Source organism: Zonotrichia albicollis, chromosome 3 (assembly GCF_047830755.1).
Source record: "Zonotrichia albicollis isolate bZonAlb1 chromosome 3, bZonAlb1.hap1, whole genome shotgun sequence".
NCBI classification, from domain to species: Eukaryota; Metazoa; Chordata; class Aves; order Passeriformes; family Passerellidae; genus Zonotrichia; species Zonotrichia albicollis.
In genome coordinates this window covers 2,484,892-2,511,987 of record NC_133821.1, presented here as the reverse complement: position 1 = coordinate 2,511,987, position 27,096 = coordinate 2,484,892, and the positions used below count along the sequence as shown (strand labels likewise).

Here is a 27,096-nt window from a genome sequence, read left to right as displayed (position 1 = left end):
CGAGGAGTGGGTAAAGAATTGCAGAGCCAGGGGCGATCTTTGTTTCTGAGAGCTCTGAGAAGTTTTCATTTTTCTCACTCCAGAATTTCTGAGTGCCTGTCAGGCCGGGCTGTGGGCTCGCTGATAAGCTTTCCTTCCTTAAGAGCAGCTTTGTAATTATTAAAATTATTCAGGATTTCACAATCTCCCACAAAAAATTCGCTGCTGGGTGGATTTTTTTTGCTTGTCCCTCATGCGCTCCCCTCACGGCCCCGAGCGCGGAGTAATGGCGGCTCCTCGCGAGGACAATGAGGGCAGGAGAAATGTGTAAAATTGCGGCTTTTTTTTTTGCTCTTTGAGGACAAGGAGGGCAGGGGGAAGGTGTAAAAAGCTCCTGCAGATGCCAATTCCTCATGCAGATGAGAATTCCTCATGCAGATGAGAATTCATGGCTGCTGCCGGCTCTCACCTGACCCGTGAGTCATGAGGGGAGCGGGGCTCGTTGAGCGCCATCGCCGCCGCCGTGAGTCACCCGAGCGGCGGGAGCGGACTCCTAATGAGGGAGCAGCGGGGATGGGGAAAGGATGGAAAATGTGCCATTGTGCGGCCCTGAACCTCCTGGGAATGCAGGCACAAAAATCTGGGATTGTGCAGCCCTGAATCTCCTAGGAATGCAGGCAGAAAATCTGGGATTGTGCAGGCCTGAACCTCCTGAGCCAGGCTGGGGAAAGGCAGGAAAATCTGGGATTGTGCAGCCCTGAACCTCCTGGGAATGCAGGCACAAAAATCTGGGATTGTGCAGCCCTGAGCCAGGCTGAGGACAGGCAGGAAAATCTGGGATTGTGCAGGCCTGAACCTCCTGGGAATGCAGGCAGAAAATCTGGGATTGCAGCCCTGAGCCAAGCTGGGGACAGGCAGGAAAATCTGGGATTGTGCAGCTCCTGAACCTCCTGAGCCGGGATGGGGGAAAGCTGGAAAATCTGGGATTGTGCGGCCCTGAACCTCCTAGGAATGCAGGCAGAAAATCTGGGATTGTGCAGGCCTGAACCTCCTGAGCCAGGCTGGGGAAAGGCAGGAAAATCTGGGATTGTGCAGCCCTGAACCTCCTGGGAATGCAGGCACAAAAATCTGGGATTGCAGCCCTGAGCCAGGCTGGGGACAGGCAGGAAAATCTGGGATTGTGAGGCCTGAACCTCCTGGGAATGCAGGCAAAAAATCTGGGATTGTGCAGGCCTGAACCTCCTGAGCTGGGATGGGGAAAATCTGGGATTGTGCAGCCCTGAACAGCCCTGGGGGAAAAGCAGGAAAATCTGGGATTGTGCAGCCTTGAGCCTCCTGAGCTGGAATGGAGGAAAAGCAGGAAAATCTGGGAGTGCAGCTCCTGAACCTCCTGGGAATACAGGAGCTGGAATTCCGGGCTGGGGAAAAGCAGGAAAATCTGGGAGTGCAGCTCCTGAGTTGGGATGAGGGAAAGGCAGGAAAATCTGGGATTGCAGCCCTGAGCCAAGCTGGGGACAGGCAGGAAAATCTGGGATTGTGCAGCCCTGAACCTCCTGAGCTGGGATGGGAGAAAAGCAGGAAAATCTGGGATTGTGCAGCCCTGAACAACCCTGGGGGAAAGGTTGGAAAATCTGGGATTGTGCAGCTCTGAACCTCCTGAGCTGGGATGGAGGAAAAGCAGGAAAATCTGGGAGTGCAGCTCCTGAAGCTCCTGGGAATGCAGGAGCTGGAATTCCGGGCTGGGGAAAAGCAGGAAAATCTGGGATTGCAGCTCCTGAGTTGGGATGAGGGAAAGGCAGGAAAATCTGGGATTGTAGCCCTGAGCCAGGCTGGGGACAGGCAGGAAAATCTGGGATTGTGCAGGCCTGAACCTCCTGAGCTGGGATGGGGAAAATCTGGAATTGTGCAGCCCTGAACAACCCTGGGGGAAAAGCAGGAAAATCTGGGATTGCAGCTCTTGAGCCAGGCTGGGGGAAAGTCAGGAAAATCTGGGATTGTGCAGCTCCTGAACTTCCTGAGCCAGGCTGGGGACAGGCAGGAAAATCTGGGATTGCGCAGCCCTGAACCTCCTGAGCTGGGATGGAGGAAAAGCAGGAAAATCTGGGAGTGCAGCTCCTGAGTTGGGATGAGGGAAAGGCAGGAAAATCTGGGAGTGCAGCCCTGAACCTCCTGAGCAGGATGGGGAAAAGAAAAGGCTGAAAAATCTAGGAATGCAGGAGCTGGAATTCCAGCCTGGGGGAAAAGCAGGAAAATCTGGGAGTGCAGCTCCTGAGCCACCTTGGGGGGAAAAGCAGGAAAATCTGGGATTGCAACTCCTGAGCCACTTGGGAGTGCAGCAGCTGGAATTTTGGGCTGGGGAAAAGCAGGAAAATCTGGGATTGTGCAGCCCTGAACCTCCTTAGCCAGGATGGGGGAAAAGCAGGAAAATCTGGAATTATGCAGCTCCTGAACAATCCTGGGGGAAAGGCAGGAAAATCTGGGATTGCAGCTCCTGAGCTGGGATGGGGAAAAGGCTGAAAAATCTGGGAATGCAGGAGCTGGAATTCCAGGCTGGGGGAAAAGCAGAAAAATCTGGGATTGCAGCTCCTGAGCCTCCTTAGCCAGGATGGGGGAAAAGCAGGAAAATCTGGGATTGTGCAGGAGCTGGAATTAAAGCCTGGGGGAAAAGCAGGAAAATCTGGGATTGCAGTTCCTGAACCAGGATGGGGAAAAAGCAGGAAAATCTGGGATTGCAGCTCTTGAGCCAGGCTGGGGGAAAGGCAGGAAAATCTGGGATTGTGCAGCCCTGAACTTCCTGGGAGTGCAGGAGCAGGAATTCCAAGCTGGGGGAAAAGCAGGAAAATCTGGGAGAGCAGCCCTGAACCTCCTTAGCCAGGATGGGGGAAAAGCAGGAAAATCTGGAATTGTGCAGCTCCTGAACAACCCTGGGGGAAAGGCACGAAAATCTGGGAGTGCAGCCCTGAATCTCCTGAGCTGGGATGGGGAAAAAGCTGAAAAATCTGGGAATGCAGGAGCTGGAATTAAAGCCTGGGGGAAAAGCAGGAAAATCTGGGATTGCAGCTCCTGAGCCTCCTTAGCCAGGATGGGGGAAAAGCAGGAAAATCTGGGATTGTGCAGGAGCTGGAATTAAAGCCTGGGGGAAAGGCAGGAAAATCTGGGATTGCAGCTCCTGAACCAGGATGGGGGAAAAGCAGGAAAATCTGGGATTGTGCAGCTCCTGAGCCTCCTGAGCCAGGATGGGGGAAAGGTTGGAAAATCTGGGATTGTGCAGCCCTGAACTTCCTGGGAATGCAGGAACAGGAATTCCAAGCTGGGGGAAAAGCAGGAAAATCTGGGATTGCAACTCCTGAGCCACCTGGGAGTGCAGCAGCTGGAATTCCAGGCTGGGGAAAAGCAGGAAAATTTGGGATTGTGCAGGAGCTGGAATTCCAGCCTGAGAGAAAAGCAGGAAAATCTGGGATTGTGCAGCAGCTGGAATTCCAGGCTGGGGAAAAGCAGGAAAATCTGGGATTGTGCAGGAGCTGGAATTCCAGGCTGGGGAAAAGCAGGAAAATCTGGGATTGTGCAGGAGCTGGAATTCCAGGCTGGGGAAAAGCAGGAAAATCTGGGATTGTGCAGGAGCAGGAATTCCAGGCTGGGGAAAAACAGGAAAATCTGGGATTGTGCAGGAGCTGGAATTCCAGGGTGGGGAAAACCAGGAAAATCTGGGATTGTGCAGGAGCTGGAATTCCAGGCTGGGGAAAAGCAGGAAAATCTGGGATTGTGCAGGAGCTGGAATTCCAGGCTGGGGAAAAGCAGGAAAATCTGGGATTGTGCAGGAGCTGGAATTCCAGGCTGGGGAAAAGCAGGAAAATCTGGGATTGTGCAGGAGCTGGAATTCCAGGCTGGGGAAAAGCAGGAAAATCTGGGATTGTGCAGGAGCTGGAATTCCAGGCTGGGGAAAAGCAGGAAAATCTGGGATTGTGCAGGAGCTGGAATTCCAGGCTGGGGAAAAGCAGGAAAATCTGAAAATCTGGGATTGTGCAGGAGCTGGAATTCCAGGCTGGGGAAAAGCAGGAAAATCTGGGATTGTGCAGGAGCTGGAATTCTAGGCTGGGGAAAAGCAGGAAAATCTGGGATTGTGCAGCAGCTGGAATTCCAGGCTGGGGAAAAGCAGGAAAATCTGGGATTGTGCAGGAGCTGGAATTCCAGGCTGGGGAAAAGCAGGAAAATCTGGGATTGTGCAGCAGCTGGAATTCCAGGCTGGGGAAAAGCAGGAAAATCTGGGATTGTGCAGGAGCTGGAATTCCAGGCTGGGGAAAAACAGGAAAATCTGGGATTGCGCAGGAGCTGGAATTCCAGGCTGGGGAAAAGCAGGAAAATCTGGGATTGTGCAGGAGCTGGAATTCCAGGCTGGGGAAAAGCAGGAAAATCTGGGATTGTGCAGGAGCTGGAATTCCAGGCTGGGGAAAAGCAGGAAAATCTGAAAATCTGGGATTGTGCAGGAGCTGGAATTCCAGGCTGGGGAAAAGCAGGAAAATCTGGGATTGTGCAGGAGCTGGAATTCCAGGCTGGGGAAAAGCAGGAAAATCTGGGATTGTGCAGGAGCTGGAATTCCAGGCTGGGGAAAAACAGGAAAATCTGGGATTGCAGCTCCTGAGCCACCTTGGGGGTTCCTGTGGGAAAAATGGATCCAGGGAGAGCTCAGAGCCTGAAGGGGCTCCAGGAGAGCTGGGGAGGGACCGGGACAAGGCTTGGAGGGACAGGGAATGGATTCCCGTTGGGAAAAGTGAGGTTTGGATGGGATTTGGGACGCAATTCCTGGCTGAACAGAATTCCCAAAAATCCCTGAAAGTTTCCAGGGAGCAGCCTGATCCCATAGGAGGTTCCTGCAGGTGCTTGGAATGGTCCCTTCCCCCCCAAACCTTTCCATGATTTCTGTGATTTCTGTGATTTTTTAAAAAAATTTGGAGAGGTTTAGATGGGATTTGGGAAGGAATTCCTGGCTGAATAGAATTCCCAGAAATCCCTGGCAGTGTCCAAGGATCAGCCTGATCCCATGGGAGGTTCCTGCAGGTGCTTGGAATGGTCCATTCCCACCCAAACCATTCCATGATTTCCATGATTTCCGTGATTTCTGTGATTTCAGTGATTTCAGTATTTTTAGAAGAGATTTGGGGAGGTTTAGATGGGATTTGGGAAGGAATTCCTGGCTGAATAGAATTCCCAAAAATCCCTGGCAGTGTCCAAGGATCAGCCTGATCCTATGGAAGGTTCCTGCAGGTGCTTGGAATTGGATCATCTTGAAGGTGCCCTTCCTGCAACTGAATAATTCCATGATTTCTGTGATTTCAGTATCTTTAAATGAGATTTGGAGAGGTTTAGATGGATTTGGGAAGCAATTCCTGGCTGAATAGAATTCCCAAAAATCCCTGAAAATTTTCAGGGAGCAGCCTGATCCCATAGGAGGTTCCTGCAGGTGCTTGGAATGGTCCCTTCCCACCCAAACCATTCCATGATTTTCCCCACCCAAACCATTCCATGATTTCCATGATTTCTGTGATTTCAGTATTTTTAGAAGAGATTTGGAGAGGTTTAGATGGGATTTGGGAAGGAATTCCTGGCTGAATAGAATTCCCAGAAATCCCTGGCAGTGTCCAAGGAGCAGCCTGATCCCATGGGAGGTTCCTGCAGGTGCTTGGAATGGTCCCTTCCCACCCAAACCATTCCATGATTTCCATGATTTCTGTGATTTCAGTATTTTTAGAAGAGATTTGGAGAGGTTTGGATGGGATTTGGGAAGCAATTCCTGGCTGAATAGAATTCCCAAAAATCCCTGGAAGTGTCCAAGGAACAGCCTGATCCCATGGGAGGTTCCTGCAGGTGCTTGGAATTGGATCATCTTGAACAACCAAACCTTCCTGCAACCGAATAATTCCGTGATTTCTGTGATTTCAGTGTCTTTAAATGAGATTTGGAGAGGTTTAGATGGGATTTGGGAAGGAATTCCCGGCTGAATAGAATTCCCAGAAATCCCTGGAAGTGTCCAAGGCCAGTCTGGAGCAGTTGATCCCATGGGAGGTTCCTGCAGGTGCTTGGAATGGTCCCTTCCCACCCAAACCATTCCATGATTTCCATGATTTCTGTGATTTCAATATCTTTAAATGAGATTTGGGGAGGTTTAGATGGGATTTGGGAAAGAATTTCTGGCTGAATAGAATTCCCAAAAATCCCTGGCAGTGTCCAAGGATCAGCCTGATCCCATGGGAGGTTCCTGCAGGTGCTTGGAATGGTCCCTTCCCACCCAAACCATTCCATGATTTCCATGATTTCTGTGATTTCAATATCTTTAAATGAGATTTGGAGAGGTTTGGATGGGATTTGGGAAGCAATTCCTGGCTGAATAGAATTCCCAAAAATCCCTGGAAGTGTCCAAGGCCAGGCTGGAGCAGTTGATCCCATGGGAGGTTCCTGCAGGTGCTTGGAATTGGATCATCTTGAAGGTGCCCTTCCTGCAACCAAATAATTCCATGATTTCTGTGATTTCAGTATTTTTTAAAGAGATTTGGGGAGGTTTAGATGGGATTTGGGAAGCAATTCCTGGCTGAATAGAATTCCCAAAAACCCCTGGAAGTGTCCAGGGAGCAACCTGATCCCATGGGAGGTTCCTGCAGGTGCTTGGAATGGTCCCTTCCCACCCAAACCATTCCATGATTTCCATGATTTCCGTGATTTCTGTGATTTCAGTATTTTTAGAAGAGATTTGGAGAGGTTTGGATGGGATTTGGGAAGCAATTCCTGGCTGAACAGAATTCCCAAAAATCCCTGAAAGTTTCCAGGGAGCAGCCTGATCCCATGGGAGGTTCCTGCAGGTGCTTGGAATGGTCCCTTCCCACCCAAACCATTCCATGATTTCCATGATTTCTGTGATTTCAGTATCTTTAAATGAGATTTGGGGAGGTTTGGATGGGATTTGGGAAGCAATTCCTGGCTGAATAGAATTCCCAAAAATCCCTGGCAGTGTCCAAGGATCAGCCTGATCCCATGGGAGGTTCCTGCAGGTGCTTGGAATTGGATCATCTTGAAGGTGCCCTTCCTGCAACCAAATAATTCCATGATTTCTGTGATTTCAGTATCTCTAAATTAGATTTGGGCAGGATTGGATGGGATTTGGGAACCAATTCCTGGCTAAATAGAATTCCCAAAAATCCCTGGAAGTGTCCAAGGCCAGGCTGGAGCAGTTGATCCCATGGGAGGTTCCTGCAGGTGCTTGGAATGGTCCCTTCCCACCCAAACCATTCCATGATTTCCATGATTTCCATGATTTCAGTATCTTTAAAGAGATTTGGGGAGGTTCAGATGGGATTTGGGAAGCAATTCCTGGCTGAATAGAATTCCCAAAAATCCCTGAAAGTTTCCAGGGATCAGCCTGATCCCATGGGAGGTTCCTGCAGGTGCTTGGAATTGGATCATCTTGAACAACCAAACCTTCCTGCAACCGAATAATTCCATGATTTCTGTGATTTCAGTGTCTTTAAATGAGATTTGGAGAGGTTTGGATGGGATTTGGGAAGCAATTCCTGGCTAAACAGAATTCCCAAAAATTCCTGGAAGTTTCCAGGGAGCAGCCTGATCCCATGGGAGGTTCCTGCAGGTGCTTGGAATGGTCCCTTCCCACCCAAACCATTCCATGATTTCCGTGATTTCCATGATTTCAGTATTTTTAGAGAAACAGTAACAATCTCCTGGCCAGAGGTGGCAGCAAACCCTTTTCCCCTCCTGCTCCCTCAGGCAGCCAAAACCCGCCCCCAATTACCCCAAAATGTGCCTTAATTGAGCTCCCGAGCTGCTGATTGGGATTGCAACAAAAAAAACCAGAAAAAAACAGAAAAAAACACAAAAAAAATCAGAAATAACCGAGGCGGCCTCTGAGTCATGGTGGTGACTCATGCTGGGGCTGCTGCTCTGCTCTGATCAACTCTGATCAACTCTTATCAATTCTTATCAATTCTTATCAACTCTGATCAACTCTGATCAATCCTTATCAACCCTTATCAACTCTGATCAACTCTGATTGACTCTTATCAACTCTTATCGACTGTTATCAACTCTTTTCAACTCTTATCAATTCTTATCAACTCTGATCAACTCTTATCGACTCTTATCGACTCTTATCAATTCTTATCAACTCTGATCAACTCTGATCAATTCTGACCTCCTCTTATCAACTCTGATCAACTCTTATCGACTCTTATCGACTCTTATCAATTCTTATCACCTCTTATCAACTCTTATCAATTCTGATCAACTCTTATCAACTCTTATCAACTCTGATCAACTCTTATCAACTCTTATTAACTCTTATCAACTCTTATCGACTCTTGTGGACTCTTATCAACTCTGATCAACTCTTATCGACAAAACTCTTATCAGCTCTGATCAACTCTGATCAACTCTTATCAACTCTTATCAATTCTTATCAACTCTTATCAATTCTTATCGACTCTTATCAACTCTTATCAACTCTTATCAACTCTTATCAGCTCTTATTGACTCTTATCAATTCTTATCAACTCTTATCGACTCTTATCAATTCTTATCAACTCTGATCAACTCTGATCTCCCCGACCCTCTGCTCCAGGGGATGCTCCTTCATTTCATCACCTCAGCCCCAAATCCGTGGAATTTTGGGGATTTCAGGAGCTCCAAACTCCTGCAGCCATTTTGGGAATTTGGTTGGTTTTCAAATTTTAAAGTTTTAAAAACCAATAAATTTAAAATTTATAAAAAAAAAATTAAATTTTTATAACCAATTTTATAGAAATAGGAATACAATTAGAGTGGTGATCATGGTTTGGGCAGTTTGAATTAGGACAGGGAGGCTCCTGAAGCTCCAAACTCCTGCAGCCATTTTGGGATGTTGGTTGGTTTTCAAATTTTAAAGTTTTAAAACCCAGTAAACTTAAAATTTAAAAAAAAAATCAAATTTTTGTAACCAATAAAATGATTATAAAAATAGGAATACAATTAGAGTGGTGACAATGGTTTGGGCAGTTGGAATTAGGACAGGGAGGCTCCTGAAGCTCCAAATTCAGCCCCAATTCCTGCAGCGAGTTTAGGATGTGGGGACTCGCCGGTTGGTCTTAAAATTTTAAATTTTTGGAAATTTTCATAGTGATAAAATGATTATAAAAATAGGAATACAGTTAGAGTGGTGATCATGGTTTGGGCAGTTGGAATTAGGACAGGGAGGCTCCTGAAGCTCCAAATTCAGCTCCAAATTCCTGCAGCCATTTTGGGATGTGGGGATTCGCTGGTTGGTCTTAAAATTTTAAATTTTTGGAAATTTTCATAGTGATAAAATGATTATAAAAATAGGAATACAGTTAGAGTGGTGATCATGGTTTGGGCAGTTGGAATTAGGACAGGGAGGCTCCTGAAGCTCCAAATTCAGCCCCAATTCCTGCAGCGAGTTTGGGATGTGGGGATTCGCCTGTTGGTCTTAAAGGTTTAAATTTTTAAAAGTTTCATAATTCAAACTGCTCAAATCATTATCACCACTCTAATTGTATTCCTATTTTTATAACCGTTTTATTGGTTATAAAAATTTAATTTTTTTTTTTGAATTTTAAATTCAGCCCCAGTTCCTGCAGTGATTTTGGGATGTGGGGACTCACTGGTTGGTTTTCAAATTTTAAATTTTTAAAACCCAAAAAATTCAAAATTAAAAAAAAAAATTATAACCAATAAAATGATTTTAAAAATAGGAATACAATTAGAGTGGTGATCATGATTTAGGCAGTTTGAATTAGGACAGGGAGGCTCCTGAAGCTCCAAACTCCTGCAGCCATTTTGGGATGTTGGTTGGTTTTCAAATTTTAAATTTTTAAAACCCAATACATTTAAAATGTATAAAAAAAATTTATAACCAATAAAATGGTTATAAAAATAAGAATACAATTAGAGTGGTGATCATGATTTGGGCAGTTTGAATTAGGACAGGGAGGCTCCAAATTCAGCCCCAATTCCTGCAGCAATTTTGGGATGTTGGTTGGTTTTCAAATTTTAAATTTTTAAAACCCAATAAATTCAAAATTAAAAAAAAAAATTATAGCCAATAAAATGGTTATAAAAATAGGAATACAATTAGAGTGGTGATCATGGTTTGGGCAGTTGGAATTAGGACAGGGAGGCTCCTGAAGCTCCAAATTCAGCTCCAAATTCCTGCAGTGATTTTGGGATGTGGGGACTCACCGGTTGGTCTTAAAATTTTAAATTTTTGGAAATTTTCATAGAGATAAAATGGTTATAAAAATGGGAATACAATTAGAGTGATGATCATGATTTGGGCAGTTGGAATTAGGACAGGGAGGCTCCTGAAGCTCCAAACTCCTGCAGCCATTTTGGGATGTTGGTTGGTTTTCAAATTTTCAATTTTTAAAACCCAATACATTTAAAATTAAAAAAAAAAATTAAATTTTTATATCTAATAAAATGGTTATAAAAATAGGAATATAATTAGAGTGGTGATCATGATTTGGGCAGTTTGAATTAGGACAGGGAGGCTCCTGAAGCTCCAAATTCAGCTCCAAATTCCTGCAGCGATTTTGGGATGTGGGGACTCCCTGGTTGGTTTTCAAATTTTAAATTTTTAAAACCCAAAATATTCAAAATTAAAAAAAAAAATTTATAACCAATAAAATGATTATAAAAATAGGAATACAATTAGAGTGGTGATCATGATTTGGGCAGTTGGAATTAGGACAGGGAGGCTCCTGAAGCTCCAAACTCCTGCAGCCATTTTGGGATGTTGGTTGGTTTTCAAATTTTAAATTTTTAAAACCCAATAAATTCAAAATAAAAAAAAAAAAAAAAGTTTTTATAACCAATAAAATGGTGATAAAAATAGGAATACAATTAGAGTGGTGATCATGGTTTGGGCAGTTGGAATTAGGACAGGGAGGCTCCTGAAGCTCCAAATTCAGCCCCAATTCCTGCAGTGATTTTGGGATGTGGGGATTCGCCGGTTGGTTTTCAAATTTTAAATTTTTGGAAATTTTCATAGTGATAAAATGATTATAAAAATAGGAATACAATTAGAATGGTGGTAATGGTTTGGGCAGTTTGAATTAGGACAGGGAGGCTCCTGAAGCTCCAAATTCCTGCAGCGATTTTGGGATGTGGGGATTCGCCGGTTGGTCTTAAAATTTTAAATTTTTGGAAATTTTCATAGTGATAAAATGGTTATAAAAATAAGAATACAATTAGAGTGGTGATCATGGTTTGGGCAGTTGGAATTAGGACAGGGAGGCTCCTGAAGCTCCAAACTCCTGCAGCCATTTTGGGATGTTGGTTGGTTTTCAAATTTTCACTTTTTAAAACCCAAAAAATTCAAAATTAAAAAAAATATTTAAATTTTCATAACCAATAAAATGATTATAAAAATAGGAATACAATTAGAGTAGTGGTAATGGTTTGGGCAGTTTGAATTAGGACAGGGAGGCTCCTGAAGCTCCAAATTCAGCCCCAAATTCCTGCAGCAATTTTGGGATGTGGGGACTCACTGGTTGGTCTTAAAATTTTAAATTTTTAAAACCCAATGAATTTAAAATTAAAAGAAAAAAAATTTAAAACAATTAGAGTGGTGATAATGATTTGGGCAGTTGGAATTAGGACAGGGAGGCTCCTGAAGCTCCAAATTCCTGCAGCCATTTTGGGATGTTGGTTGGTTTTCAAATTTTCAATTTTTAAAACCCAAAAAATTCAAAATTAAAAAAAATATTTAAATTTTTATAACCAATAAAATGGTTATAAAAATAGGAATACAGTTAGAGTGGTGATCATGGTTTGGGCAGTTGGAATTAGGACAGGGAGGCTCCTGAAGCTCCAAATTCAGCCCCAAATTCCTGCAGCCATTTTGGGATGTTGGTTGGTTTTCAAATTTGAAATTTTTAAAACCCAATAAATTTAAAATTTGTTAAAAATAAATTTATAACCAATAAAATGGTTATAAAAATAAGAATACAATTAGAGTGGTGATCATGGTTTGGGCAGTTTGAATTAGGACACGGAGGCTCCTGAAGCTCCAAATTCCTGCAGCCATTTTGGGATGTTGGTTGGTTTTCAAATTTTAAAGTTTTAAAACCCAATAAATTCAAAATAAAAAAAAATTAAATTTTTATAACCAATAAAATTATTATAAAAATAGGAATACAATTAGAGTGGTGATCATGGTTTGGGCAGTTTGAATGAGGACAGTGTGAGACAACAGACACAAAGAGCTGTGGATGTCTGGGTGACTTTTTGTGGGAAAAAGGACACAAATTAACCAAAAATTAACCCTTAAAAACCATAATTCATTCATGCACAAATTCCATTCCAACACAGGATTCTGCCTGCTCATCCTCAGCTTCTTCCTCTGAATCTTAAGGTGGGGAGAAATTCATTTCTTCTGATAAGAGAACAATAAATTCTTTATCTCTGATAGATTCAGGTATCCTGGGGCTGCTCTCTGCTGCCTCACTCCTTTCTTCAAAAAATCCTCATTTTTTATAACATCATTCTTATTTTAACTACAAAAGTCACCTGTTAATTCCAAGATTACATTGACCATATGATTAAAACGTGAATACAACACCACCAATCAATAAATCCAGATTCAAACGCTGAATTTCTGCCATGCAGAGCCACAGGAAAAAAAGCACAAACCGTAGAAAATGCACTTTTCACAGAGGGGCTGGGAATTGTTTGGATCCATCCAAGCTTGGCGGTGAAATCCCCACGGACACCTCGAGCCAGGCTCGTTTTCAGCACAAAATCTGCCCAATTTCCCTTTTGTTCACGGAGCTTTGCAGCCCAGCTCCCGATAATTCTGGAAAAATCCAGGCTGATTGTTGTTTTTTCCCAGCTTGGGGTGTGCTGAGGGTCTGGCACAGAATTCCCAGGGAGGTTTTGGTTCCTCATCCCTGGAATTGTGCAAATCCAGGATGGTGTTGAGGCTGGAATGGGATCAGCTTTGAGGTCCCTTCAAACCCAAACCATTTATTTATATTTATATTTATGTTTATGTTTATATTTTTATCTATATCTGTATCTATATCTATATCTATCTCTATATTATGTTTATATTTATATCTATATCTACATCTATATCTATATCTATATCTATATCTATATCTATATCTATATCTATATCTATATCTATATCTATATCTATATCTATATCTATCTATATCTATATCTATATCTATATCTATATTTATATTATGTTTATATCTATATCTATATCTATCTATATTATGTTTGTATTTATGTTTATATTTATATTTATATTTTTATCTATATCTACATCTATATCTATATCTATATTTATATTATGTTTATATTTATATCTATATCTATATCTATATCTATATCTATATCTATATCTATATCTATATCTATATCTATATCTATATCTATATCTGTATCTATATCTATCTATATTATGTTTGTATTTATGTTTATATTTATATTTATATCTATATCTATATCTACATCTATATCTATATCTATATTATGTTTATATTTATATCTATATCTGTATCTATATCTATCTATATCTATATCTATATCTATATTATGTTTGTATTTATGTTTACATCTATATCTATATCTATATCTATATCTATATCTATATCTATATCTATATCTAATCTATATCTATATTTACCATTAAAACCTGTTTATCACTGAGTGTTAATCCCTGAATGCCTTCATAGGTCGTGCATTTTATTTCAAGACTTCTGGGGTAAAAAATATCCAGAATTTATGGATTTTCACCCCATAAATTTATGGAATTTCACCCCCTTTGTTGCTGCTCATTTCCCAACTTCCTGGCACAGAATTCCAGGGAGGTTTTGGTTCCTCATCCCTGGAATTGTGCAAATCCAGGACGGTGTTGAGGCTGGAATGGGATCAGCTTTGAGGTCCCTTCACCAAAACCATTTATTTATATTTATATTTATATTTATATTTATATTTAATATATTTATATTTATATTTATATTTATATTTATATTTATATTTATATTTATATTTATATTTATATCTGTATCTATATCTATATCTATATATCTATATCTATATATCTATATCTATATTTATATTTATATTTCTAGTTATATTTATATTTATATTTATATTTATATCTACATCTATATCTATATATCTATATCTATATTTACCATTAAAACCTGTTTATCACTGAGTGTTAATCCCTGAATGCCTTCATAAGTCGTGCATTTTATTTCAAGACTTCTGGGGTAAAAATATCCAGAATTTATGGATTTTTCACCCCAAAGCTCTCTGCCCGTTGTTGCTGCTCATTTCCCAACTTTTAACTGCTGTTATTTGGAAGCTCTGTGAGCAAAAATTCATTTGATCAGATCCTGATCTCGAGGCAGGGAGCTTTGCACCTTCCTTCCTTCCTTCCTTCCTTCTTCCTTCCTTCCTTCCTTCCTTCTCCTTCCTTCCTTCCTTCCTTCCTTCCTTCCTTCCTTCCTTCCTTCCTTCCTTCCTTCCTTCCTTCCTTCCTTCCGCCACTTCCGCCACTTCCGCCACTTCCTTCCGCCACTTCCGCCACTTCCTTCCTTCCTCCTTCCTTCCGCCACTTCCTTCCTTCCTTCCGCCACTTCCTTCCTTCCTTCCTTCCTTCCTTCCTTCCTTCCTTCCTTCCTTCCTTCCTTCCTTCCTTCCTTCCCTCCTTTGTAATTTCCTTTCCCTCTTCCCATTTTATTTCCTTTCCCACTTTCCTTTCCCCCTTTCCTTTCCTTTCCTTTCCTTCTTTCCTTTCCTTTCCTTTCCTTTCCTTCCTTTCCTTTCTTTCCTTTCCTTTCCTTTCCTTTCCTTTTCCTTTCCCTTTTCCTTTCCTTTCCTTTCCTTTCCTTTCCTTTCCCTTTCCTTTCCTTTCCTCCTTCCTTTCCTTTCCTTTCCTTTCCTTCCTTTCCTTTCCTTTCCTTCCTCCTTTCCTTTCCTTGAAATTTCCCTTTCCCTTTCCTTGAAATTTCCTTTCCTTCCTTCATTCCTTTCCTTGAAATTTCTTTCCTTGAAATTTCCTTTCCTTGAAATATCTTCCTTTCCTTGAAATTTCCTTTCCTTCCTTTCCTTTCCTTTCCTTTCCTTGAAATTTCCTTTCCTTTCCTTTCCTTGAAATTTCCTCCTTTCCTTTCCTTGAAATTTCCTTTCCTTTCCTTGAAATTTCTTTCCTTTCCTTGAAATTTTCCTTTCCTTTCCTTGAAATTTCCTTTCCTTGAAAATTTCCTTTCCTTGAAATTTCCATTCCTTGAATTTCCTTTCCTTTTCCTTTCCTTTCCTTTCCTTTCCTTTCCTTTCCTTTTCCTTTCCTTCCTCTTTCCTTTCCTTTCCTTTCCTTTCCTTTCCTTTCTTTCCTTTCCTTTCCTTTCCCTTTCCTTTCCTTTCCTTTCCTTTCCTTTCCTTTCCTTTCCTTTCCTTTCCTTTCCTTTCCTTTCCTTTCCTTTTCCTTTCCTTTCTGAAATTTCCTTTCCTTTCCTTTCCTTTCCTTTCCTTGAAATTTCCTTTCCTTTCCTTTCCTTTCCTTTCCTTGAAATTTCCTTTCCTTTCCTTTCCTTTCCTTGAAATTTCCTTTCCTTTCCTTTCCTTTCCTTTCTTGAAATTTCCTTTCCTTTCCTTGAAATTTCCTTTCCTTGAAATTTCCTTTCCTTTCCTTGAAATTTCCTTTCCTTTCCTTTCCTTTCCTTTCCTTTCCTTTCCTTTCCTTTCCTTCCTTTTCCTTTCCTTTCCTTTCCTTTCCTTTCCTTTCCTTTCCTTTCCTTTCCTTTCCTTTCCTTTCCTTTCCTTTCCTTTCCTTTCCTTTCCTTTCCTTTCCTTTCCTTTCCTTTCCTTTCCTTTCCTTTCCTTTCCTTTCCTTTCCTGAAATTTCCTTTCCTTTCCTTTCCTTGAAATTTCCTTTCCTTGAAATTTCCTTTCCTTGAAATTTCCTTTCCTTTCCTTGAAATTTCCTTTCCTTTCCTTGAAATTTCCTTTCCTTGAAATTTCCTTTCCTTTCCTTTCCTTGAAATTTCCTTTCCTTTCCTTTCCTTTCCTTTCCTTTCCTTTCCTTTCCTTTCCTTTCCTTTCCTTTCCTTTCCTTTCCTTTCCTTTCCTTTCCTTTCCTTTCCTTTCCTTTCTTTCCTTTCCTTTCCTTTCTTTCCTTTCCTTTCTCCTTTCCTTTCCTTTCCTTTCTTCCTTCCCCTTTCCTTCCCTTCCCTTCCCTTCCTTCCCTTCCCTTCCCTTCCCTTCCTTCCCTTCCCTTCCCTTCCCTTCCCTTCCCTTCCCTTCCCTTCCCTTCCCTTTTCCTTTTCCCTTTTCCCTTTCTTCCCCTTTCCTTTCCTTTTTTTCCTCCAAGAATCCCGATGTGTTCCTCAGCAATTGCAGCCACCCAAAAACATAGAATATTTGTAAATCCACCTTTTTCTTCCCAGCATCACCCTTAGCGGTCATGACATTGTCAGAGCTAAAAAATGAATTTTTCTGGCTTTTTTTTTCCTGTGGCTTTTCAGCAAATGATTGCTGAGCACCTGCCGGGGGGAATTCTCTGCCGTGCCTTTGTCATTGGGCAAAAAATGAGTTTGCAATGACCTGCGCTGAAATGTCAAATGGAGAAATTGGGGTTTTTATTATTAATTATTATTATATTGCCACCTGTGTGAGTGAGAGCCTGGTGCTGATCATGGGGTTTAAATTCTGATTGTGCTGGGGATGCTGAGGGAACGGGGCTGTGAAAAAACGCCAAAAATTGTTTTTTAAATGTTAAAAGTTTCATAGGAATAAAGTGGTTATAAAATAGGAATGCAATTAGAGTATTGGGCAATTTGAATTAGGACAATGTGAGATAAAAACAAAGAGTTGTGGATGTCCGGGTACCTTTTCTGGGCAAAATAAACCCCAAAAAGGACACACATTAACAAAGGATTAACTTTTGAAATAATAAAAGATAAAAGTAATAGTAAAAATTAAAATAGCAATTAAAAAAAAAGTAAATTAAAATAAAACAATACCTATTGCATATTCATACACCTCATCCATGGTGCATAAATTCCATTCCAACACAGGATTGTGTCTGCTCATCCTCAGCTTCTTCCTCTGAGTCCCAACAGAGGTGGGAACAAGTTCATTTCTTCTGATAAATTAATCAGAATAATTTCTTTTTCTCTGAAAGATTCAGATGTCCTGGGGCTGCTATCTCAGAGTCCTTTCTTTAAAAAAACAAAAAAATCCTGTATAGTATAGTTTCTATTTGAACATTTTTTATAACCTCAAACTCTATTTACCACACTATTTAAGAGAATGAATCCAGCCTCACTTTCTAACACAGCACACAGAATATTAACACACATAAAATTAATTTGAATTAATACAACACATGTAATATTAACCCACATTAAAATTAATTGGAATTAATACAATACACGAAATATTAACCCACATAATATTAATTTGAATTAACACAACACACAATATTAACCACACTCTATTTACCACACTACTTAAGAGAATGAATCCAGCATCACTTTCTAACACAGCACACAGAATATTAACACACATAAAATTAATTTGAATTAACACAACACACGAAATATTAACCCACATAATATTAATTTGAATTAATACAACACATGTAATATTAACCCACATAATATTAATTTGAATTAACACAACACACAATATTAACCACACTCTATTTACCACCCTACTTAAGAGAATGAATCCAGCATCACTTTCTGACACAACACACAGAATATTAACACATGTAATATTAATTTGAATTAATACAATACACGAAATATTAACCACATATTATTAATTTGAATTAACACTACACACAATATTAACCACACTCTATTTACCACACTATTTAAGAGAATGAATCCAGCATCACTTTCTAACACAGCACACAGAATATTAACACACATAAAATTAATTTGAACTAATACAACACATAATATTAACCTACATAATATTAATTTGAATTAACACAACACACAATATTAACCACACTCTATTTACCACACTATTTAAGAGAATGAATCCAGCATCACTTTCTAACACAACACACATAATATTCATTTGAATATCTGCAAAAAGCCAATCATAAAATCCACATTTTTCAGAGGGTGCTGTGCGTGAAGAACATTTTGGGGTTAATTCCCTCATTATTTGCTCCATCCTGGGGTTAATCCCCTCCTCATTTCACCACCCTGCAGCTCGAGTTGGGTTCTGATTTTCCGTGTTGTATTCTGATTTTCCATGTTGTATATTCCGATTTTCCGTGTTGTATTCTGATTTTCCGAGTTGTGTTCTGATTTTCCGTGTTGTATTCTGATTTTCCGTGTTGTGTTCTGATTTTCTGTATTCTGATTTTCCATGTTGTGTTCTGATTTTCCGTGTTGTGTTCTGGTTTTCCGTGTTCTGATTTTCCGTGTTGTATATTCTGATTTTCCGTGTTGTGTTCTGATTTTCTGTATTCTGATTTTCCGGGTTGTATTCTGATTTTCCGTGTTGTATTCTGATTTTCCGTGTTGTATATTCCGATTTTCCGTGTTGTATTCTGATTTTCCGTGTTGTGTTCTGATTTTCTGTATTCTGATTTTCCATGTTGTGTTCTGATTTTCCGTGTTGTATATTCTGATTTCCAGTGTTGTGTTCTGATTTTCCGTGTTGTGTTCTGATTTTCCGAGTTGTATATTCCGATTTTCCGTGTTGTATATTCCAATTTTCCATGTTGTATATTCCAATTTTCCGTGTTGTATTCTGATTTTCTTTGTTGTGTTCTGATTTTCCGTGTTGTATACTCCGATTTTCCGTGTTGTATATTCTGATTTTCCGTGTTGTGTTCTGATTTTCCATGTTGTATATTCCGATTTTCCGTGTTGTGTTCTGATTTTCCGTGCTGTATTCTGATTTTCCGTGTTGTGTTCTGATTTTCCATGTTATATTCTGATTTTCCGTGTTGTATTCTGATTTTCTGTTTTCTGATTTTCCGTGTTGTGTTCTGATTTTCCGTGTTGTATTCTGATTTTCCGTGTCGTATATTCCGATTTTCAGTGTTGTATATTCCGATTTTCCGTGTTGTATTCTGATTTTCCGTGTTCTGATTTTCCGTGTTGTATATTCCGATTTTCCGTGTTGTATATTCCGATTTTCAGTGTTGTATATTCCGATTTTCCGTGTTGTATTCTGATTTTCCGTGTTGCGTTCTGATTTCCGTGTTGTATATTCCGATTTTCCATGTTGTATATTCCGCTTTTCCGTGTTGTGTTCTGATTTTCCGTGTTGTGTTCTGCTTTTCCGTGTTCTGATTTTCCGTGTTGTGTTCTGATTTTCCGTGTTCTGATTTTCCGTGTTGTATATTCCGATTTTCCGCGTTGTATATTCCGATTTTCCGTGTTGTATATTCTGATTTTCCGTGTTGTATTCTGATTTTCCGAGCGGGCACAAACTCAACCTTCATCCCCAATTGCTGAGGTGAGATCGGTGCGGAGCTGGGGGACCCAAATTAATTCCCAAATTCCCTTTTTTCGCTTTGCAGCCGGGATGGAAATGAGCTGGCAGGACAGGGAAATGTGGGAAATGTGGGAAATGTGGGAAATGTTGGAAATGTTCGAAATTCGCTTTATGGTTCCCTCGGCTGCGCTCTTTGCGCCTCATTGGCGCTGCCAACCCGCAGCCGCCGCCTTCCAGCGCCGCTCAATTAATTGGAGAGAAAATTCATTTTCTGGTGCCGTGGTGGGTGCAGTCGGTGTGGAACAAAGGAAAAAAAAATAGGTTTTTCATACTTTGCTGGGGTTTTGCTTGGCAGAGCAGGAGCAGTTTCACCTCCACTCCCATTTCTGGCTTCTTTAGCTCAGTCCAGTCCTTGATTTATGGAAGATTCTCTTGTGTCTTCCAGAGTTTGGATCCATGCTCCTTTCCATATGGTGGAATCATGGAATAATTCAAAATCATGGAATAATTCACTTTACAAAGGATCTTTTAGATCACCAAATCCAGCAGCATTGAGCTACATCCCAAAGTGCCACATCATTTCTGTCCCCAAGTGCCACTCTCGTTTCTGGCTCCTTGATCTCGTGCCAGTCCTTGCTTCATGGAAGATTCTCCTGTGTCTTCCAGAATTTGGATCCATGCTCTTTTCCAGATCAAAAATCATGGAATAATTCACTTTACAAAGGATCTTTAAGGTGACCAAATCCAGCAGCACTAAACCACATCCCCCAAGCACCACATCGTTTTAGCAACACTAAATTAATTGGAGAGAAAATTCATTTTCTGGTGCCGTGGTGGGTGCAGTCGGTGTGGAACAAAGGAAAAAAAAAGAGGTTTAATTTTCATACTTTGGCTGGGTTTTGCTCGGCAGAGCAGGAGCGGTTTCACCTCCCATTTCTGGCTTCTTTAGCTCGTCACAATCCTTGCTTTATGGAAGATTCTCTTGTGTCTTCCAGAGTTTGGATCCATGCTCCTTTCCATATCATGGAATCATGGAATAATTCAAAATCATGGAATAATTCACTTTACAAAGGGACCTTTAAGGTCATCAAGCTCTAAACCACGTCCCCAAGTGCCGCCTCATTTCTGTCCCCAAGTGCCACTCCCATTTCTGGCTTCTTTAGCTCAGTCCAGTCCTTGATTTATGGAAGATTCTCTTGTGTCTTCCAGAGTTTGGATCCATGCTCCTTTCCATATGGTGGAATCATGGAATAATTCAAAATCATGGAATAATTCACTTTACAAAGGATCTTTTAGATCACCAAATCCAGCAGCATTGAGCTACATCCCAAAGTGCCACATCATTTCTGTCCCCAAGTGCCACTCCCATTTCTGGCTCCTTGATCTCGTGCCAGTCCTTGATTTATGGAAGATTCTCTTGTGTCTTCCAAAGTTTGGTTCCATTCTCTTTTCCAGATCAAAAATCATGGAATAATTCAAAATCATGGAATAATTCCCTTTACAAAGGGTCTTTTAGATCACAAATCCAGCAGCATTGAGCTACATCCCAAAGTGCCACATCATTTCTGTCCCCAAGTGCCACTCTCGTTTCTGGCTCCTTGATCTCGTGCCAGTCCTTGATTTATGGAAGATTCTCCTGTGTCTTCCAGAATTTGGATCCATGCTCTTTCCCAGATCAAAAATCATGGAATAATTCACTTTACAAAGGGATCTTCAAGGTCACCAAGTCCAGCATCACAAAACCACTTCCCCCAAGCACCACATCATTTTAGAAACACTAAATTAATTGGAGAGAAAATTCATTTTCTGGTGCCGTGGTGGGTGCAATCGGTGTGGAACAAAGGATAAAAAAAAAGAGATTTAATTTTCATACTTTGGCTGGGTTTTGCTCGGCAGAGCAGGAGAAGTTTCACCTCCCATTTCTGGCTCCTTGAGCTCATTCCAGTCCTTGATTTATGGAAGATTCTCTTGTGTCTTCCAGAGTTTGGATCCATGCCCCTTTCCATATCATGGAATCATGGAATAATTCAAAATCATGGAATAATTCACTTTACAAAGGATCTTTAAGGTCATCAAGCTCCAAACCACGTCCCCAAGTGCCACATCATTTCTGTCCCCAAGTGCCACTCCCATTTCTGGCTCCTTGATCTCGTGCCAGTCCTTGATTTATGGCAAATGTTCCTCTGTCTTCCAGAGTTTGGTTCCATTCTCTTTTCCAGATCATGGAATCATGGAATAATTCAAAATCATGGAATAATTCACTTTACAAAGGATCTTTTAGATCACCAAATCCAGCAGCATTGAGCTGCATCCCAAAGTGCCGCATCATTTCTGTCCCCAAGTGCCACCTCCCATTTCTGGCTCCTTGAGCTCATTCCAGTCCTTGATTTATGGAAGCTTCCCCTGTGTCTTCCAGAATTTGGATCCATGCTCTTTTCCAGATCAAAAATCATGGAATAATTCACTTTACAAAGGATCTTCTAGATCACCAAGTCCAGCAGCACTAAACCACATCCCCCAAGCACGACATCGTTTTAGCAACACTAAATTAATTGGAGAGAAAATTCATTTTCTGGTGCCGTGGTGGGTGCAGTCAGTGTGGAACAAAGGAAAAAAAGAGGTTTAATTTTCATACTTTGGCTGGGTTTTGCTCGGCAGAGCAGGAGCGGTTTCACCTCCCATTTCTGGCTTCTTTAGCTCATTCCAGTCCTTGATTTATGGAAGATTCTCTTGTGTCTTCCAGAGTTTGGTTCCATTCTCTTCTCCAGATCAAAAATCATGGAATAATTCAAAATCATGGAATAATTCACTTTACAAAGGGATCTTCAAGGTCACCAAATCCAGCAGCACAAAACCACATCCCCCAAGCACCACATCATTTTAGAAACACTCAATTAATTGGAGAGAAAACTCATTTTCTGGTGCCGTGGTGGGTGCAGTCGGTGTGGAACAAAGGAAAAAAAAAGAGGTTTAATTTTCATACTTTGCTGTGGTTTTGCTTGGCAGAGCAGGAGCAGTTTCACCTCCCATTTCTGGCTTCTTTAGCTCGTCACAATCCTTGCTTTATGGAAGATTCTCTTGTGTCTTCCAAAGTTTGGTTTCATTCTCTTTTCCATATCATGGAATCATGGAATAATTCAAAATCATGGAATAATTCACTTTACAAAGGATCTTTTAGATCACCAAATCCAGCAGCATTGAGCTACATCCTAAAGTGCCACATCATTTTAGAAACACTAAATTAATTGGAGAGAAAATTCATTTTCTGGTGCCGTGGTGGGTGCAGTCGGTGTGGAACAAAGGAAAAACAAAAAGAGGTTTAATTTTCATACTTTGCTTGGGTTTTGCTCAGCAGAGCAGGAGCGGTTTCACCTCCACTCCCATTTCTGGCTTCTTTAGCTCATTCCAGTCCTTGATTTATGGAAGATTCTCTTGTGTCTTCCAGAGTTTGGATCCATGCTCCTTTCCATATCATGGAATTATGGAATAATTCAAAATCATGGAATAATTCACTTTACAAAGGGACCTTTATGGTCATCAAGCTCCAAACCACGTCCCCAAGTGCGGCATCATTTCTGTCCCCAAGTGCCACTCCCATTTCTGGCTCCTTGAGCTCAGTCCAGTCCTTGATTTATGGCAAATGTTCCTCTGTCTTCCAGATTTTGGTTCCATTCTCTTCTCCAGATCATGGAATCATGGAATAATTCAAAATCATGGAATAATTCACTTTACAAAGGGTCTTTTAGATCACCAAATCCAGCAGCATTGAGCTACATCCCAAAGTGCCACATCATTTCTGTCCCCAAGTGCCACTCTCGTTTCTGGCTCCTTGATCTCGTGCCAGTCCTTGCTTTATGGAAGATTCTCCTGTGTCTTCCAGAATTTGGATCCATGCTCTTTTCCAGATCAAAAATCATGGAATAATTCACTTTACAAAGGGATCTTCAAGGTCACCAAGTCCAGCAGCACAAAACCACATCCCCCAAGCACCACATCATTTTAGCAACATTAAATTAATTTGAGAGAAAATTCATTTTCTGGTGCCGTGGTGGGTGCAGTCGGTGTGGAACAAAGGAAAAAAAAAGAGGTTTAATTTTCATACTTTGGCTGGGTTTTGCTTGGCAGAGCAGGAGCGGTTTCACCTCCACTCCCATTTCTGGCTTCTTTAGCTCATTCCAGTCCTTGATTTATGGAAGATTCTCTTGTGTCTTCCAGAGTTTGGATCCATGCTCCTTTCCATATCATGGAATCATGGAATAATTCAAAATCATGGAATAATTCACTTTACAAAGGGACCTTTAAGGTCATCAAGCTCCAAACCACGTCCCCAAGTGCCGCATCATTTCTGTCCCCAAGTGCCACTCCCATTTCTGGCTCCTTGAGCTCAGTCCAGTCCTTGATTTATGGCAAATGTTCCTCTGTCTTCCAGAGTTTGGTTCCATTCTCTTTTCCATATCATGGAATCATGGAATAATTCAAAATCACGGAATAATTCACTTTACAAAGGATCTTTTAGATCACCAAATCCAGCAGCATTGAGCTACATCCCAAAGTGCCACATCATTTTAGAAACACTAAATTAATTGGAGAGAAAATTCATTTTCTGGTGCCGTGGTGGGTGCAGTCGGTGTGGAACAAAGGAAAAAAAAAGAGGTTTAATTTTCACACTTTGGCTGGGTTTTGCTTGGCAGAGCAGGAGCAGTTTCACCTCCACTCCCATTTCTGGCTTCTTTAGCTCATTCCAGTCCTTGATTTATGGAAGATTCTCTTGTGTCTTCCAAAATTTGGTTCCGTTCTCTTCACCAGATCAAAAATCATGGAATAATTTAAAATCATGGAATAATTCACTTTACAAAGGATCTTTAAGGTGACCAAATCCAGCAGCACTAAACCACATCCCCCAAGCACCACATCATTTTAGCAACACTAAATTAATTGGAGAGAAAACTCATTTTCTGGTGCCGTGGTGGGTGCAGTCGGTGTGGAACAAAGGAAAAAAAAAGAGGTTTAATTTTCATACTTTGGCTGGGTTTTGCTCAGCAGAGCAGGAGCGGTTTCACCTCCACTCCCATTTCTGGCTCCCTGAGCTCATTCCAGTCCTTGCTTTATGGAAGATTCTCTTGTGTCTTCCAAAATTTGGTTCCGTTCTCTTCTCCAGATCAAAAATCATGGAATAATTCAAAATCATGGAATAATTCACTTTACAAAGGGACCTTCAAGGTCATCAAGCTCCAAACCACGTCCCCAAGTGCCGCATCATTTCTGTCCCCAAGTGCCACTCCCATTTCTGGCTCCCTGAGCTCAGTCCAGTCCTTGATTTATGGCAAATGTTCCTCTGTCTTCCAGAGTTTGGTTCCATTCTCTTTTCCAGATCAAAAATCATGGAACAATTCAAAATCATGGAATAATTCACTTTACAAAGGGTCTTTTAGATCACCAAATCCAGCAGCATTGAGCTACATCCCAGAGTGCCACATCGTTTTAGCAACACTAAATTAATTGGAGAGAAAATTCATTTTCTGGTGCCGTGGTGGGTGCAGTCGGTGTGGAACAAAGGAAAAAAAAAAGAGATTTAATTTTCATACTTTGGCTGGGTTTTGCTTGGCAGAGCAGGAGCAGTTTCACCTCCACTCCCATTTCTGGCTCCCTGAGCTCAGTCCAGTCCTTGATTTATGGCAAATGTTCCTCTGTCTTCCAGAGTTTGGTTCCATTCTCTTTTCCAGATCAAAAATCATGGAATAATTCAAAATCATGGAATAATTCACTTTACAAAGGATCTTTTAGATCACCAAATCCAGCAGCATTGAGCTGCATCCCAAAGTGCCGCATCATTTCTGTCCCCAAGTGCCACTCTCATTTCTGGCTCCTTGATCTCGTGCCAGTCCTTGCTTTATGGAAGATTCTCCTGTGTCTTCCAGAGTTTGGTTCCATTCTCTTTTCCAGATCAAAAATCATGGAATAATTCAAAATCATGGAATAATTCACTTTACAAAGGATCTTTAAGGTCATCAAGCTCCAAACCACGTCCCCAAGTGCCGCATCATTTCTGTCCCCAAGTGCCACTCCCATTTCTGGCTCCTTGATCTCGTGCCAGTCCTTGCTTTATGGAAGATTCTCCTGTGTCTTCCAGAATTTGGATCCATTCTCTTTTCCAGATCAAAAATCATGGAATAATTCACTTTACAAAGGGATCTTCAAGGTCACCAAGTCCAGCAGCACAAAACCACTTCCCCAAAGTGCCACATCATTTTAGAAACACTAAATTAATTGGAGAGAAAATTCATTTTCTGGTGCCGTGGTGGGTGCAGTCGGTGTGGAACAAAGGAAAAAAAAAGAGGTTTAATTTTCATACTTTGGCTGGGTTTTTGCTTGGCAGAGCAGGAGCAGTTTCACCTCCACTCCCATTTCTGGCTTCTTTAGCTCATTCCAGTCCTTGCTTTATGGAAGATTCTCCTGTGTCTTCCAAAATTTGGTTCCATTCTCTTCTCCAGATCATGGAATCAAGGAATAATTCAAAATCATGGAATAATTCACTTTACAAAAAGGATCTTCAAGGTCATCAAGCTCCAAACCACGTCCCCAAGTGCCGCATCATTTCTGTCCCCAAGTGCCACTCCCATTTCTGGCTCCTTGAGCTCCTGCCAGTCCTTGATTTATGGCAAATGTTCCTCTGTCTTCCAGAGTTTGGTTCCATTCTCTTTTCTAGATCATGGAATCATGGAATAATTCAAAATCATGGAATAATTCACTTTACAAAGGATCTTTTAGATCACCAAATCCAGCAGCATTGAGCTACATCCCAAAGTGCCACATCATTTCTGTCCCCAGGTGCCACTCTCGTTTCTGGCTCCTTGAGCTCCTGCCAGTCCTTGCTTCATGGAAGATTCTCTTGTGTCTTCCAGAGTTTGGATCCATGCTCTTTTCCAGATCAAAAATCATGGAATAATTCACTTTACAAAGGGATCTTCAAGGTCACCAAGTCCAGCAGCACAAAACCACTTCCCCAAAGTGCCACATCATTTTAGCAACACTAAATTAATTGGAGAGAAAATTCATTTTCTGGTGCCATGGTGGGTGCAGTCGGTGTGGAACAAAGGAAAAAAAAAAGAGATTTAATTTTCATACTTTGGCTGGGTTTTGCTTGGCAGAGCAGGAGCAGTTTCACCTCCCATTTCTGGCTTCTTTAGCTCATTCCAGTCCTTGCTTTATGGAAGATTCTCTTGTGTCTTCCAAAGTCTGGTTTCATTCTCTTTTCTAGATCATGGAATCATGGAACAATTCAAAATCATGGAATAATTCACTTTACAAAGGGACCTTTAAGATCATCAAGCTCCAAACCATGTCCCCAAGTGCCGCATCATTTCTGTCCCCAAGTGCCACTCCCATTTCTGGCTCCTTGAGCTCAGTCCAGTCCTTGCTTTATGGAAGATTCTCTTGTGTCTTCCAAACTTTGGTTCCATTCTCTTCTCCAGATCAAAAATCATGGAATAATTCAAAATCACGGAATAATTCACTTTACAAAGCCTCTTTTAGATCACCAAATCCAGCAGCATTGAGCTACATCCCAAAGTGCCACATCATTTCTGTCCCCAAGTGCCACTCCCATTTCTGGCTCCTTGATCTCGTGCCAGTCCT

The 27,096-nt window shown here is 41.2% G+C and overlaps 1 protein-coding gene and 1 long non-coding RNA gene across 7 annotated transcripts in view; both read left to right on the top strand.

Annotated features, from left to right (window-relative positions):
* ELP3 (elongator acetyltransferase complex subunit 3) overlaps positions 1–27,096 on the top strand; it is a 223,451-nt gene that overhangs the window by 41,382 nt on the left and 154,973 nt on the right. The window lies entirely within an intron of this gene.
* On the top strand, positions 4,114–7,950 carry LOC141728429 (uncharacterized). Of its 2 annotated transcripts, none has more exons than XR_012579321.1 (3): positions 4,114–5,841; positions 6,050–7,019; positions 7,225–7,950. It is a non-coding gene; the product is annotated as an uncharacterized LOC141728429 (long non-coding RNA). The 2 variants fall into 2 exon arrangements; XR_012579322.1 differs by having other exon boundaries at positions 4,114–6,435; positions 6,633–7,019.